Here is a 15671-nt window from a genome sequence, read left to right as displayed (position 1 = left end):
ATCTGCTAAAAATATAGCCCAGATACTTGACATCTCACGGGAGCGTGTTGGGGTTGTTATCACCACTATCCTAGACATGCGCAAGCTTTCAGCGAAGTGGGTGCCGAAATGTTTGAACAGTGATCAGAAGAAGGAACGAGATGAAGCATCTAAAGCTGTTTTGGCCCATTTTAAAGCTGCACAGGACTTTTTGGCTAGGTTAGTGACCAAGGATGAAACCTGGCTCCACACCTATGATCCTAAAACCAAGGAACAGTTAAAGAAAGTTCCGAACCCAGAAATCGGCCAAAAAAGATTATGCTAACCTCCTGGGCCAGCTAAAGGAGGCAATTAAGATGAAACGCCATGGAAAGTTGACCAAAGGAAACCTTTTTTTGCAGGATAATGCACCTGCGCACACGTCCAACGTTGTGGCTGCCAAATTGAACACCCTGGGTTTCCAACTGGTCCACCATCCCCCCTACTCACCTGACCTGGCCCCTTCGGACTATTATCTGTTCCCGAATTCAAAGAAACACCTTAAGGGGCAACATTTTGAGGACATTTCTGATCTCAAAGATGCTGCCGAGAGCTGGTTTGCGGTCCAACCACAAGACTTTTATTTGAACGGTCCAGAAAAGCTGCAACTACATTGTACCAAGTGCATCAGTCTCAGGGGGGAATATGTTGAATAAATGTGTTATTTCATAACTCTGGCTCTCTTCTTTCTGGGCAAAGCCAGGAACTTCTAAGCCCCCCCTGTTATATATATTTATATATATATATATATATATATATATATATATATATATTGTGAATTTCTGTTTTATGTGACACTGCAAAAACATTATTGGTAAAAAAAGGAATAGGAAAAATCTGAAACAAATACTAGCTAAAGAGAGAAGCTAATGAAGGAGTTGATTATGGCTTTTTCTTCAAATATCAACTGCCAGATACACAGTGGGAATTGGCAGCCTCTGACATGAAATGGCTAAATCACAGGGATTGGGGATTTAGTGCTAGGGTGGCATGTGAACCTGAAGTGTTGGCCTAGGTCTAGGATCTAAGGGACTCCACAGGGACACAAGAATTGATCTGAAGTCTAATATAGGTTAAGCTTACACCACAAAATTACCATATGACATTTTTAATTCAGGTTGTTTTCACAGACCCCTCAAAGCAACAGTCCAGCTATGTTGTTCAAAGCCACCACTGAAAATCAATCAAAGCACTGGAAAAATAAAATTTAGGTCTGACAAATAAAACTGATGGGGTCCAGTCCTCTAGTTCATAAACAGTAATACTTGACTAATGACTATTATTTAAGTTAAAAATATATCATAATTATATATAACTCCAAGGGGTCTGTTTGTTAAGCAGGGAATCTAATATGCACCAAACATTCTCTGGTGAAGAATTTATTACTACCAGTTAAAACTCTTTATAGATAGCCCTGCAAGTACCTAAATTATTTTTACATGTTTTCAGATTTTTTTAAAAAAAACTGAAATTCAAATAAACAATTTCTGGAGTATATAATAATATTCTGAGCAATAATTGATTTCCAATGAAGGGACATCATACAATCAGGGTGGTAAAATCAATCCTTTTCTGTCCAATATACAATAATTGCTTAGACCCCTACATTGGTAGAGCTTGGACATTAAAGTTAAGTAAAGGTAAAAGGTTTGTGTTCACACTGGCTAGATTAACTCTTATTAATTGTTTCGAAGACTATTGTCACAGACACAGAAAATAATGGAAAATCCAAAATTTTACAGTTGTCATCAGAACATGAATTTCAGGAAATCGCCCGCTGGAACTCCTTTTTAGGTGACAACTATCTAAGAGAAGAATTCAGGAATTTGGCTATATATACACTTCACACAACTATGGGTATTGTGACCATAAGCACATCAATCAGCCATAAAAATAAAACCACTGACAGGGTAAAATCATTATTTCATGACAAAGGCACCTGTTAGTGAGATATGTTTGAAAGGTCAGGGACCAAATTGTGATGACTAGGCAACTAGGATTAAAGCATCTCCAAACTGGCAGCTCTTCGGGATAGAGGGGACAATGACCAGTGACAGTCATTGACCCAAGGCTCGTTGATATACATGGGGGGAGTTGTAAGATGAACCCACTTGGACCCATTCCACGAAAAGACTACTGTAGCACAAATTGTCAAAAATTGCCTAGCAGTGACAGTGCCCATACTGACCCCTTTTCTTTTTTTGGATTATATGAACGGCTGGGTGTATGAGAGTCAATTGCTAAGAAAGAGATGGTGGCAGGATGCACCACTGGAAGAAGGCAGCCCGATTGACTTACAGGATTCGATGCTAAGGTCTTGGTGCCAGATACTAGAGGACCCGTTTAGAAGTCATTCCTCAATCATTCATAGCTGTTCTGGTAGGAAATAGTTTTAATGTAATGGCTGATTAGTGCATGTAGGTATGCATATCTATACAATCTAATAATCATGTGATCTGGTCAACAGGATTTTATTTTGGTGAATAGAAACTCATGCCTCTATATAGACTACTTTTCTACTAAATTAGAAGTGATAAACTGCTTCTGTTATTCAGGGATTTTTTTTTCCCTGAAACAATATACAATGCCTTTAAGATAGTTAATAAGTAAATGATACCATATATCACAGAAAAAAACACCACTCACAAATAATAACTCAACAATTGACAAGGAAAAAAAAAATCACAAATCCCTAATTCCCACACAACTTACTAAAAATACTTTGCGGCATCAATGAATTGTTGGTGACAGCATTGTGGAGACCATCAGTTTATCATGACAAAGATAAATCCATGTATGCACAAGCTGTATATCCTAGAAGAGAAACAATTGCATACATTAAATGCGGAATGAAAACCAGATAATACAAATGTTATTTTACAGGTCTGCAGTGGCCTTGGAATAGAGGGGGAAAAACGTTCTGCATTGACTTAAAGATAAATAATGTATGCAATACTTCCATTTGTATATCCCTCTTGAATTGGCATTTGTCAATTTCCTCAGTACATACATACAGATCCATTCACTGACTCTGTCTTAATTAGACAACCTGAGAGTTGCTGGTGTACAGTACACAGTTTTAAAACATCACTAGTTAGAGGCAATCCATGACATCAAAGAAATGTACAGAGCTGCGATAGTGCTGCCCTCATTGCTTCCGAATGCTGGAATTCATGTGCAGAAAATAAATTATGTAGAGAATGTAGAAAACATACAATGAGACTTTGTCAAGGTCAGGTCAAGCACTAAGCAGCTTCCAAGCGTATTTGGTGGCATGGAAAGAAGAAAATGTTACTACATAGATTAGCACAGTGATCATTGTGCATCTCCCTTTATTTGTGATAGTTCAGCATCTCTAAATATCAGTATACAGAACACAAATACAGAATGTTTTTTAATTAACACTAAAAAAAATCTTGCAAGTGGCATCATCTTGGCACGAAGCGTTTTCTTCCCTGCTGTTTGCACCTATTGAAGTTAGTGGGTTTTTGCTATGCAGTAGCAAAGCCCACAAGCCTTACTGCTGCCTTAATCCGCCTGTTAACACTTAGTCAATACACCTGCTCATAACAAGCTTTTTCAAGATGTTATACAATTTTATGGGAACCAGTCATCTACATAATCTTTCTGAAAGCTGGATTTATTATCAAAGATCATTACATTTATTACAATTGAAAAAAAATATACAGATAGGGTATTTTTTTAACATGGCATGGCACCTTCATGTTAAATGGGCATAATATGTAATTTTAAATTAATGCAGATTAACAATTTTCATAACAATGAATCCTATTTATTTTATTTATAACAGCAATGACTTAAAGCTGAACTCTAGGCAAACAGATGAAAAAAATATAAGGGAGTTGTTTTATTAGCCAAAATATTTGTTTTTTGTCCATCCAGATTTTTTGTATAGTGCCACCAAACCCAATAGACTCATATAGCAAGGTTGACAACCAGATTTTCCTCCTGCAGCTTCCAGGTGTTGTCTTTTTCCAGACCAGGTATCATCAACCAGGGTTTTAATTAACCCCTGAGTTCCTCCAAAGGTTTCTAAGGGTTCTTTGAGCTATTAATGACTGACCACATATTTGATTATGCCTGCATACTTCTGGGTCCAAAGTCATGTGGAAGGGCCAACTGCAGGATACTAAGTTAAGTTAAATTGTTTAAAGGAGTGACTTACTAGCCACCACTGTAAGAGGGGCATAATTTATACTGGCTATTAATGTAAGATACCCAACTGCCATTAATAAATTGGTTTTACTGTAGATTTCCTGAGACCTGAACTTAATTTCAAAGGATCCTTAGCGGTAAAAAGGTTGAAAAGGGCTGTCATAGCTTATAGTAGATAGCAAGATGAGATGAAGAAGACTGATGATTTATTCATCACTCTGCCATACTTTCCTTCCTATTAATATGTTTCTTGTTCCTTGTCCCTAATATGAGCTCTGAGCTTCTGGTCCAGTTCCACCATATAGGGGACTGGAAGATGCTCAGATTAACTCTAATTCAAAATGTTACACATCATTTAAAAATTATTTTTTATATATTAATGATGGCTGAATTAGTGTATTTTATATTTGACTCACTATAGACATGCAGAATAAACCAAATATTTAATAAATGCTATTAAAATGTTAATTACTTATGATGTGTTTTATAAATGCAGTGGTACAGTATGTGCATTGTAATATATAATAATATAAAGTAAACATTTAACAGAAACTTTTTATTTAGTCAAACTTCTTTTAAAGAATAAATACTGACACATAAAGAATGTTGTAATATCTAACATTGTGTGGACAGGAAATAAATGACAGTTTAAAAGTTTATTTTAGCCATTTTCATTTTAGAGAAATTAACCAGATATGAATTGTTAAGTAGATTGTAGTGAAATCTATAATTTATATGTTCTAACTCAGGCAGGGCTGTCAGTATAAGGTGGCATGGATATAATTTAGGGGTACACCAAAGCAACACGGTCACAAAGACTTTCCAGTGCAAGTTATATTAACCCAGACGACAACATAATAATAATTATTCTTAAGGTTCTGTTAAGCTCTATAAAAGTCTGGTCTTTCTTGTAGTTTTTACAAACCAATGATATTCACCTTTAGTCTTATGGGTCCTTCAATGGCCTTGAAGAGTTTTAAAATCCTTTTCTCCAGCTTATGGGTGAGATAATGAGCGTGATATGAAAGTTCCCATTGTCAGATTAAATTTTTAAATAGTTAACAACTTTCCACTGTGAAATATTAGGAAAACAGGTTTTATAGAATATGTGTACTTCCTGAAAACTTTAAAGAAAGAAGAGAACCATAGGACCTGCAAGTGCTTTTTTTTACGAATAAGTTGACATTTAATACTGGACGCCTAGCAAATAACTACTAGGTGTCCAGTAGCATTCAAAATCTTTTTTTATTTACCAGCATGGATGTCTATGAAATCAGTTCAAGCAGAAGACCACCCTGAGATGTTGAAAAAAAAACTTCAAACAAAGACCTGTATAAATGATTTTAATTAATTGCAATGATAACTTGAGCTTTGAGGCATAGATTGACAGTGGTGAACAGCAATGGTCTCGCTGGCTAAACTGCCCATCTGAACTTAAATGTGCAAACTCCAAGCACTTTAGTACAGGTTACAGGTTCCCAATCTATGTTATGGTCGCCCTTACTAACTGTTTTTAAAGTATTTTAAATGATTGCCTTATCACTGCCTTGTAAAAGAAGGTGAATTTTTTTTTTCTCATAAAGTGCACTGTACATAAAGCTAAATATAGTAACCAGAAATAAATAGTGCATAATTAAACAAAGTACCATGCAACCATGTTTATTGGTCTGTCTATATCAAACCATTCCCGCTATAGAATCTCATTAGAAATGATTTATCAAGGGCTTGTACAAGAAAGACAAGGGCAAATTACACTTAAATTAAGTTAGAATTAAAACTAACACAATATGCCATGAAGGTGAAAAACATCATGATGTTGAACAATTTTTGTCATAAGGACATCATAATGATATTGATGCAAAGAGCAGCTGAAATATAAAAAGGCCTATAAAAGTCATTGTAAATAAAATAAACTTTTCATCATTATCTGCCATTTTCTAATTCACGATTATACTACAATATATCATCCTAAATGTCAACAATTGTACTTGTTCTAGTAGTTCTTAATGCTGAACTCCAGTCACAAAAGCTTTGTTTATATAGTATATATTGCTCAATGGCCACAAAAAGTTTAAATCCACTTTTTGTACTCCAAATGCCATTTTACCCTTGTAAAGGTAAATGTGACACTATCATTGTGGTGGACATAGCATGTACAGGGCATGTACCCATCAGGCCCATTCCCTGAACCCTGCTCTAAGAGAGGGGTATAGGACCAGTCACCCCGCATGTAGGAGAGAGAAATCCAGCAACTGCTCCCTATTATAGGAGGCTCCTGCACTCAATCACTGCACGGGTAATAAAGGAATCCACACATAACAACAAACCAAATACAAATAAACACAGCTATTATATTTAAAGAACTTCCCGCGGTTTAAATTTATTTATTTATTTGATTATTGTCCTAATTTTTACATGGCCTGTAGTAAAACGATAGCACATACTGTAGTACCAGCCCTTAAAATCTAGATCAGATGGGTGCAGAATATTTACACCTATACATAAGCTGTGGAAGGGTTATTACATCAATCAGTTTCTTCTTGTTTGTGTAACCTTTGAAAAGATACATGTCCACTATTATTGTGACTCTTGTTACTGGCATAATTTCAGTTGTCAACAAAGTCAAGTACATTTTCCACTGAAGACATCTGGCATGGTGACAATTGTCCAAAGTTACTTTAAAGAGATTTCCTTTAATTTCATGTCTCCAGCAAAATAAATGGGACAAAGTTTCTAATACTTCTTTCCACTGGAGTTTTTCTTTAAAGGTAGTCCTTTACTCCTTAAAGGTAATCTTACAATGAATAAACAAGTGCTTGGAGCAGATATTCATCTGCAGGGTAACCACTCTGGTTTAGCCTATAGGGGTCTTCAAAGAAATGATTTTTCAAATGGCAAACCCTTTAAAAGTTACAGAGGACATGATATACAATACAAATGGAGGCAATTTGCCCGCTTTCCTATTCTCTCAAAGCCTTCTTTTTCCAGCCTATGTTACCTTTCCACAATACATCTGGACCTATGAAATTGGAACATAAATGGTCTGTGCAAGGAAAAAGAATTTCTATATTTAAGTGCAAATTATGGAATAAAACTACAATGCTTTGCAGCACAATTACAGTGCAATTTCTTGTTTTCACTGTAACAATACCACACAGTGACTTCACACCTATCAGGAGGTATAGTACAGAAGGTACACCTACCTGGAGGCAAAAGTTATTTTTTTTTCTCTACAAGCACCACCCAAGTCAATTGTATGATATTATTTTAAACACAACGGGCTCTATTTATAAAGCAGACGTTCCCTAAACAATCGCTGTGAACAATCTGATTCTCCACCAGGGAATGCTTCAGGTAATGTCAGATTAACTGCTGATAATAATGAGAGCCCGAAGCCTTATAAAGATAACATAATAAACATAAGCCTTCATGGCCACATTATTGTACATGGGTAACGAGGGAGGTTGGGGTACATATGACACCCACACATAATAATGTTATAGAAATTTCATCATGAACATGCAGAATATTTGAGACAACTGCCTCAGATCTGGATTCAGCTGAGCCTTTGCACTTTTTAATAGTTACCGTGGTGATTTCTCCAGTACTCATTCTAATAGTCTCTAACACTTTAGAAACCAGGGAAGCAACTTTGCATAATGTGTACCAAATGAAATAAAATGGTTAAATAGTGACTGCTGAAACTATTTTTTTATTTTACTTTGCCCTAAGGTTTCTGCTCTGCCCAAGTTATATTACTGGCATAGTGGTAGCACCAGCTGCTAGCAGTCATAAATAAACCAGTTAAAAATACTGTATTAGGAAATCCTACTGGGAATTCTTTTCCCAGATGTATGAATAATAAACACAAGAAAACAAGAAACTCCTTTACTATTATCAATATTAAATGAGCCAAAGTAAACAGATTTTCATGAATCAGCTAGTACAAATAAATCATTTAAGTTCAAACTAGGTCCTGGCTTGTCTATATTAAAAATATAAAAGTTAATAGAGAAGTATAGAAAACTGGGCAAATGTGAATGAGCTAGAAACCGAAAAGAAACACATGTTCTAACATTAAAATGTATTCATAATAATATATCATAAATAATAAGAAGAAATCATATATTGACCATGGTTGTAGGCAGGGCTGCTTCTGATGATTGGTTGCAATGGGGTAATGAGCATTGCACATTTCTTTTTAACATAGCCAATGCAATATATTAATTTTTGATGACCAACCATGGCAAGTTCTCAACTTTTAAGCCCAATTTCACCCAAAATATTTTTTCAAGGTTTCGATACATTGGTGAAGGGTTAGAAACTCTTGTTATTTTACTGATGTTTTTTCTATTGGGACCACCTCAATTCAAGTGTATTTTCTGGAAATTAAGCTATGTATTATTACACATTGCTCTATTCTATGGGATGAGGAGGAGGGAGAATGAGCAGGAGGCCCCCCATTGCTTCCTTCTCCTTAGGAGACAGTGGTGGTCACTAGCTGTCAGTCATTTAGTGACACGACAGGATGGATCACTAAGCAATGTTGGGGGACAGCTGTTTAGATTCCAGATTTCTGCTTGAGGCGATCATGAATGTTCTCCTTGGGTTATGCAATCTGACATATGTATGTGGCCATACAGCCAGAAAAGGAACTCCCCCTCACCAATTCCATTTATCTTAATATGTGTCAGGCAGAGCAGAAAGTGAAGAGTTTCCAGAGTTCAGCTTTAACATGTTGACATATTTAATACCTTCCAAAAACATTTCCATTTTAGCCTCTAGCAATAATATTAATAAGAACTAAAACAGCAGTAAGGTGAATTTTGAGATTTCTGTTCTAAAAATATTCAACTGAATAATACTGAAACCTTCTGTTTTGTTTGTCTTGTTTCTAACCTGCTTTGAGATTCACCATGTGCAACTGACAGATTTTTACTGTTAGAGATGTGTGACTGACAATATGTTGTTAACCTATTGAAGTGGTGAAGTGCTAGAAATGTGATTAGGTGTCAGGTTATGAAAACTTGTCAATTTTAATGCAAGTTAGAACAATTAGGACGTAATCATTGCGTGGTGGGATAAACAATAATTTCACTCCTATCGTTAGGATTCTAGTACATTGCAAGTATATATAATACAGTATGCCTGCGTGTGGTATTGCAGCTTCTGCTTGTAAAGAATAACATTTTTTTTAAGACACCCATTTTATAATATGAGAAGCGTAAGTGTAAAGCCAAGTTTTGTATAAAGTAGAAGAAGGGTTTTAATCTATATCATTTCATTGTTAATGCTTGTGTCCCAGTGGTGATTTTACCCTGCACATCCTGTCTAAAAAACTCGACATAAAATGGTAGAAAAAAAGCCACCAAATTAAAAACAAAGAAAGAAAATGTTCTCAAGTAAAAGGGAATGCCCATCTTGGGAAGATCTCACAGGACAATGTGTCCCATTTATAATATTTTCTTTAACAGGACAAATAAAGGTGTGAACCCTTCATACACAATATATCTCGTGTCTTACCATTTCTTAAAGCAGAACTAAAGCCATGTTAGTCACTTATCTACATTCCATTGCATCTTCCTTTCTTCTGCTTCCTAGAGATGATCTTCAGCCATAAGGTATCCCTGATCCCTTTTTTTTTGTAAAGTGGGATTTTAGTTCCACTTTAAGTGGGCTATGCACCATGCAATGTTCTCAGTCTAATAAATCATGAAATTGATCACAAATATGAGTATATTTAGAAAACATTTTTAGTAGTGTGTCTGCCAGCTAGTCACTCCATTGTAGTTCTGTGACTTTGCTTTGATTCCCATCCTAGCAATGACTCAGCAGCCTCTAACACAGAGTAGGTGTTCTGGGAAGGGGAGCTGAGCTGATGAGATAACAAGTTCAGTGCTGGTGCAGTCAACTTTAAAAATGAATTACTCCACAATACTTAAATGACCATAACCTGCCAACAGACACACAGATGTAATCAGGACTCTTCAATCCCCATGGAAAAACTAATTATAATGCATATTGGTAATACAATAATTTAATTTATAGACACTTTGTATGTGTTTCCAATGGCAAGTTTTCCATTCTTTTTGTATCATAGGTTCTATAATGGGTAACAAGAAACAAGAAAACATCTCTACAATGGAGATATAGACAGCAACAAAACACTTCTGAAAGAGTGGCAACCACTCCCTGCCACACTGCTTTGCTAGATGGGTGACTTTCGCAATTACATCTGAGAAATATAGCTAGGCACCTCCCAGACCCAGTTTATTCAATGGATGATAAAAAGGGGTGTCGGCAAACTAATGAGACCATATGTTTAACTTTCTGTGATTGGTTAACAGTTCTACCTGTGCTACTGTGAAGGACGAGAGGAAGCTCATGAGATAAGCTCATACAAGCAGAAACTAAGTCTTAAAGAATAAAAAAAACAGTGACCAGGCAGGTCCTTTATTTCAGAAGGGACAAAATAACCTTACATGCCTAATTGCAATTTTTTAAAATACACTCAACTGTATCTATTATACATAAAGATACCACCATCTTCTTTTTTCTTCTCTTCCTGGTTTCAATATTTAACCATCCTAAAGTGGATTTATCAGCAGAATTTGTACTTTACATAAAAGGGTAGACAACCTATTTTAGGCATGCGCAAAAAGAGCTTTTTCTTTAATGGGAAAAAAATGCCAACTTCACCCATGCACATTAAGATTGGCACTATTTTTTCTCTATTTACAGCAGGCTACATAACCCTATCCAATACCTGTGTGGTTTGAGATTGGGTGACGCAGGCAGGAGCCAGAAGAAGAAGATGATGAAACCTGACACTTACTCCATGGTGGGACGAAGGGTGTATTACAGGACGATGCGGGATCCAGGAAACCTACGGATGGATCAACAGATCCGCAAAATGAAAGGTTTCTTTTTTTTTAATTTATTTCCCCTTTAATTGGCCAGGCTGGGATGACATAACTTGTGCGCTTTTATTCCTGGCAGTCACCAATCCCGCGCAGCTCAGCATTTTTTCTTAGAACAGGATAGTGATCAAGCAGGTAAGTATGTTTTATTGCAAAAGGGATGTCACCTATCCCTTTTTGCAATAAACACCTGCTTGATCGCTAATACAGTTTTGTTTTTTAAATAAATATATTTATAACTTCATACCTGATGACTGTTTAAATCAGATTTGAGTTTAAAGATTGCACCTAATATCATGCCTCTATATGGAATTATATTTTAAGGTAAATTCAATGTTGGCTTCTTTTTTTTTCTTGTGAAGGACAAAATAAATGAGAATTTCTAAATATGGAATTTGGATTGTGACCAAAAGTCAACTTTATAAAATTCATATTCCTGTGTCTGAATAGCGCCAAGTTTACAATTTAGGCAACCCCCATTGATGTTTAAGATTTAGTACTCAGTTACAACGGCCAAGAATAAGGATGATCAAGGATGTTAGACTGCCAACCTTCATAATATCTTCAAATGATGAAATATAAAACAGGAATTTAAATGACTGTATGTGACGGAAATATCATGGCATTTCGGAGACAGCTGACAATCAACCAAAAAACGCAGAACAGTACCAAAATATATTTTCTCTGACTATAACATATTTTATATAATTAGCATACCTTGAAATAAATCCGCATGTTGTCAGGACAACTTACTTGTTCTTGGCACTCTGGGTGTAAAAAAACATACATAAGCTTATTATAAGAAATCCACTATGCTAGCCTTGCTTTGATCTGTTCATGCGAGCTGATCCTTGGTGTTGGAAAATACTGATCTGCTCTTTAAGACAATTTTTTTTCAGTTATAGTTCAGCCTAATATGTTGGCCTATGTTATTAAACAGCATTAAGAAGGTATTGCTAAAAATGTGGTGCTAAAAAAATAACACCTATTAAAAAGCCTTCACCCCTTGCTTATGAATACCCGATTCTTCTTTACCTCCAATGACATAGTGGATCTATGTTTAAAACAAGAGAGGTAATGTGCAGCCTATGTAGTATTTCACTACTCTCTGTCTGAAAACTGCTATTAGGACCTGTTTTTACCATCAACGTTTCTACAAAATTAAAAGGACCCTATAAATAATTGGTGACCCGCAGGATTATCTGCAGTACTGCATTGTTGAAATGACAGAACTGGGGGATCATATGGTTCCTCTGCTTAAATGTTTCAGGATATTGAGGTTTGACTACAAAATTAAAAAAAAAAATTACCTGATTCTGTGACCTTTATGCCACCTCCAATAGGGAATCCAAACATGCATCATGTTCATTCTGAGGAATATTACCAGGTGAGTGAATGACCTATAGTATACGTTAACCCGGGAGGAGTATGGCTTGTTTGATGTAGCTAAAGAAGGATATACAGGGAATGATACATGATTTTCACTAATGCTTAATGCTAATTGTGTTAGTCATATTTTTGTTACAAATTAGTAAATGCTAGTGCGGGGAATTTGCTTCTATCTGATGGGGCTAGAAGATGGAAGAGGATTAGTGCTTGAGTTAAGGTTACAGAAAGGGTAAGTGTAAGGGGAGCCAGGGAAGAGCATTGCTATCCGCACTAAACTCCCTAACACTGATAGCTAATTGTTTCATTATATCTGCATGCTACCTGCTTATTCATGTCAAATGTGAAAGATTTCTTTGCTAGAAATAATATCACTTCTCCATCTTTTTTACATCTCCAATATTGCAACTGCATATTTGTGCACATAAATAATTAAATGCAGGTAATGTCAGAAATAGAAGGTATTATTTAGGATTAAGTTAACACTTTGATCTTGAAGCTAGAGAAAATGGTGATATTTTAAAAGAAAATCAAAGTACGGATTACAAAATTTTAAGAGCATATTTAATCCACTTGCAAGGTACTGGGTAAAGCTTTGCCAACAGTTTTAACAGGTCAGAGGTTTAAGTTTTCTATCAGTTTATATATCAGAGGGTAGCAGTATGGATAATGTTGATGGAGATTAGTCCCATTGGGAAATCACCTATTTGTTTTTGAAGGTCTCACTGCAGGAATTGATGCTTTTTCTTGTATTTTCTAGTTTACCAGACTGTGCATTGTTCCTACTGAAACGACTTTTGTAGACTAATTAGATGATAACTTTAAATTGACACTACCAGACAAATTAGAGTGCAAACTGCTACCTAAGTATGATAATTATTGTCCCACGAGATGAAGAAACTTCAGACAAACTGTCATGTCAGTGGACTAATATATGCTCTATTGAATTATTTTTATAGGGCAGCTCTTGTCATTGGATGTGTTTAGTTGCAACTAGGGAGAATTAAACATCCTTTTGCACATACAGATGTAGTTATCTTCACCTAGTATCTAGGCTTATCTGCAAAATCATAACATCTTAATTACTGTGTGTGTAAAGCTAAGAATACAAAGTGATATCGTGGTCAGTCTGTAGTATGAATATCAAACAAGTAAACCACTGCATATAAAAAAGTAACTACTGAAGACTGCAGTGACATCAGAAAACTTTAAGCATTTTCATATAGAAGTAGTTTAAACAATAACATGGATAAATGGCTAAAAGATGTATCTTTCATGTGATATATGGTGTGATATAGTTGTATAAGGGAATTAAAGAGCACCTGTGCTTAAAGTAAATGTATTTTGGAATACATTGTACTGAATGTGTTGCTTGACGTAAAGGATTGGACATGGTAAGCACCAATACTAAGGCAGGGTTTGACATTTAAACAATACTCAATTGGTAATAAGGAACTTAAAGTTTGCCAAGAAAATATCCCCCACAGCATTACACCACCACCAGCCCAAACTGTTGATAAAAGGAAAGATGGATCCATGCTTTCATGTTGCAATTCCTAATCCTGTCCCTGCCATCTGAATGTTGCAGGAAAATCGAGACTCATCCCACAGGCAATGTTTTTACAATCTTCTCTTGTCCAATTTTAGTGAGGTTGTATGAATTGCAGCCCGCTTGTTCCTAGCACATAGGAGTGATACCTGATGAAGTCTCCTGCTGCTGTAGCCCATCTGCTCAAGGTTTGGCATGCTGTGCATTCTAAGGTGCTCTTCTGTATATCTCAATTGTTATGCAGAGTGGTTATTGAGATGCTTCTATTTACTGTATTTATCCTTTTTTTTTTTTTTTTGGGGGGGGGGGGGGCATTTTTTTGTAAACTCTAGACATGGCAATGTGTGAAAATCCCAGCAGACCAGAGATGTCTGAAATTCTCTGATGGTTGCCAACCATGCCTAGTTCAAAGTCACTTAATTCACATTTCTCCATTCTGATGCCCAGTTTAAACTTCAGCAGGTGGTCTGGGCAATGTCTAACTGATTAGATATTTGCATTTGTAAGTAGATAAATTCCTTAAGAGCGTGTAGCTCTTAAAATGGCACTATATGCATATATATTTATTTCATGCATATGTATTTTTATAGTACATATATATTTATTACCAAGCTATACAATACTAAATAATTATTCTTGCCTTAGGTTAGAACATGTTGACACTGATGTGCTCCACAACACTCTAAGCTGCAAATCAAAAACATGAACAAATATAATCTATCTATCTATCTATCTATCTATCTATCTATCTATCTATCTATCTATCTTTTTAAATGTTTTAGTGTTTAGTTCACTATGAGTACAGGTAGTACCGTTAACAGAGTACAGAGATAAAGCATTGGTACCATGTTTGGGGCTCTTGATATTTATATGGAAGATATTACATATGATCCCTGGTATTATTTAATGTGTGACAAGAAATGTTTCAAACTAAAAATTCAGATGATTAGATGGCATGATTTTGCCAATCCCACCTATTTTTAGACATTCAGGACAATCATTTTATCTAGGGGGAGGTATCTTTTTCACATTTTCAGCAATCAATTTAACTGTTTCCAATCACAATAAAGCAAAACAAATAAGCTGTTCATTGGATTACTCAAATACAAAGAGAACACAAATGTTTATGTTCAACCAATACTCACATTCATTTAGTGGGATTTGGGTCCAAAACATATTTTACATATCACAAAAATGTATAGCATTTGCACATATTAATCACTGCACCCTTTAAAAATAATGCGTACAAATGATCAGCTCTCATCACATACCATGTTTATTCTGTGTTTGTAAAACTTCAATATACCACTAAAAATGTGCATGATGAGTATTTTGTTATACAATTTTGCTTTAGCTTCTATGTATTTTAAAATAAAAATAAGTAACAGCCTTTCAATATCCTTCAATAAAAATACATAAAAAATGACAAATGAACAGAGAGAAACCTTCAAGTCTGAAAGTCACAGACAACTTGTGTGAATTTCAAAAAACTGCCCTTAATTCCCTGAGGGACCTGATATGACTTGACTGAGGTTGTCTTAATCTGTTCTCTGTACACACAAAGAAAAAGATATTAAACATAGCCCGTAGTGAGACTTACTGCCTGAACTACAAAGGACATG

At 35.6% G+C, this 15671-nt stretch overlaps 1 protein-coding gene across 11 annotated transcripts in view; it reads right to left on the bottom strand.

Annotated features, from left to right (window-relative positions):
- Positions 1–15671, bottom strand: part of LINGO2 (leucine rich repeat and Ig domain containing 2) — a 780900-nt gene that overhangs the window by 55853 nt on the left and 709376 nt on the right. For 9 of the 11 annotated variants that reach the window (XM_072404302.1, XM_072404305.1, XM_072404303.1 and 6 more), the window contains one exon: positions 2731–2832. The exons of the other annotated variants lie outside the window; for them this stretch is intronic. The gene's annotated coding sequence lies outside the window, so the exon portion shown is untranslated. The remainder of the gene's footprint in view (positions 1–2730; positions 2833–15671) is intronic. 11 annotated transcript variants of the gene reach the window in all.

Source organism: Pyxicephalus adspersus, chromosome 3, assembly GCF_032062135.1.
Source record: "Pyxicephalus adspersus chromosome 3, UCB_Pads_2.0, whole genome shotgun sequence".
Classification (NCBI taxonomy): Eukaryota; Metazoa; Chordata; class Amphibia; order Anura; family Pyxicephalidae; genus Pyxicephalus; species Pyxicephalus adspersus.
Note: the sequence above shows the minus strand (reverse complement) of the source record. Positions and strands in the feature narration are given on the sequence as shown.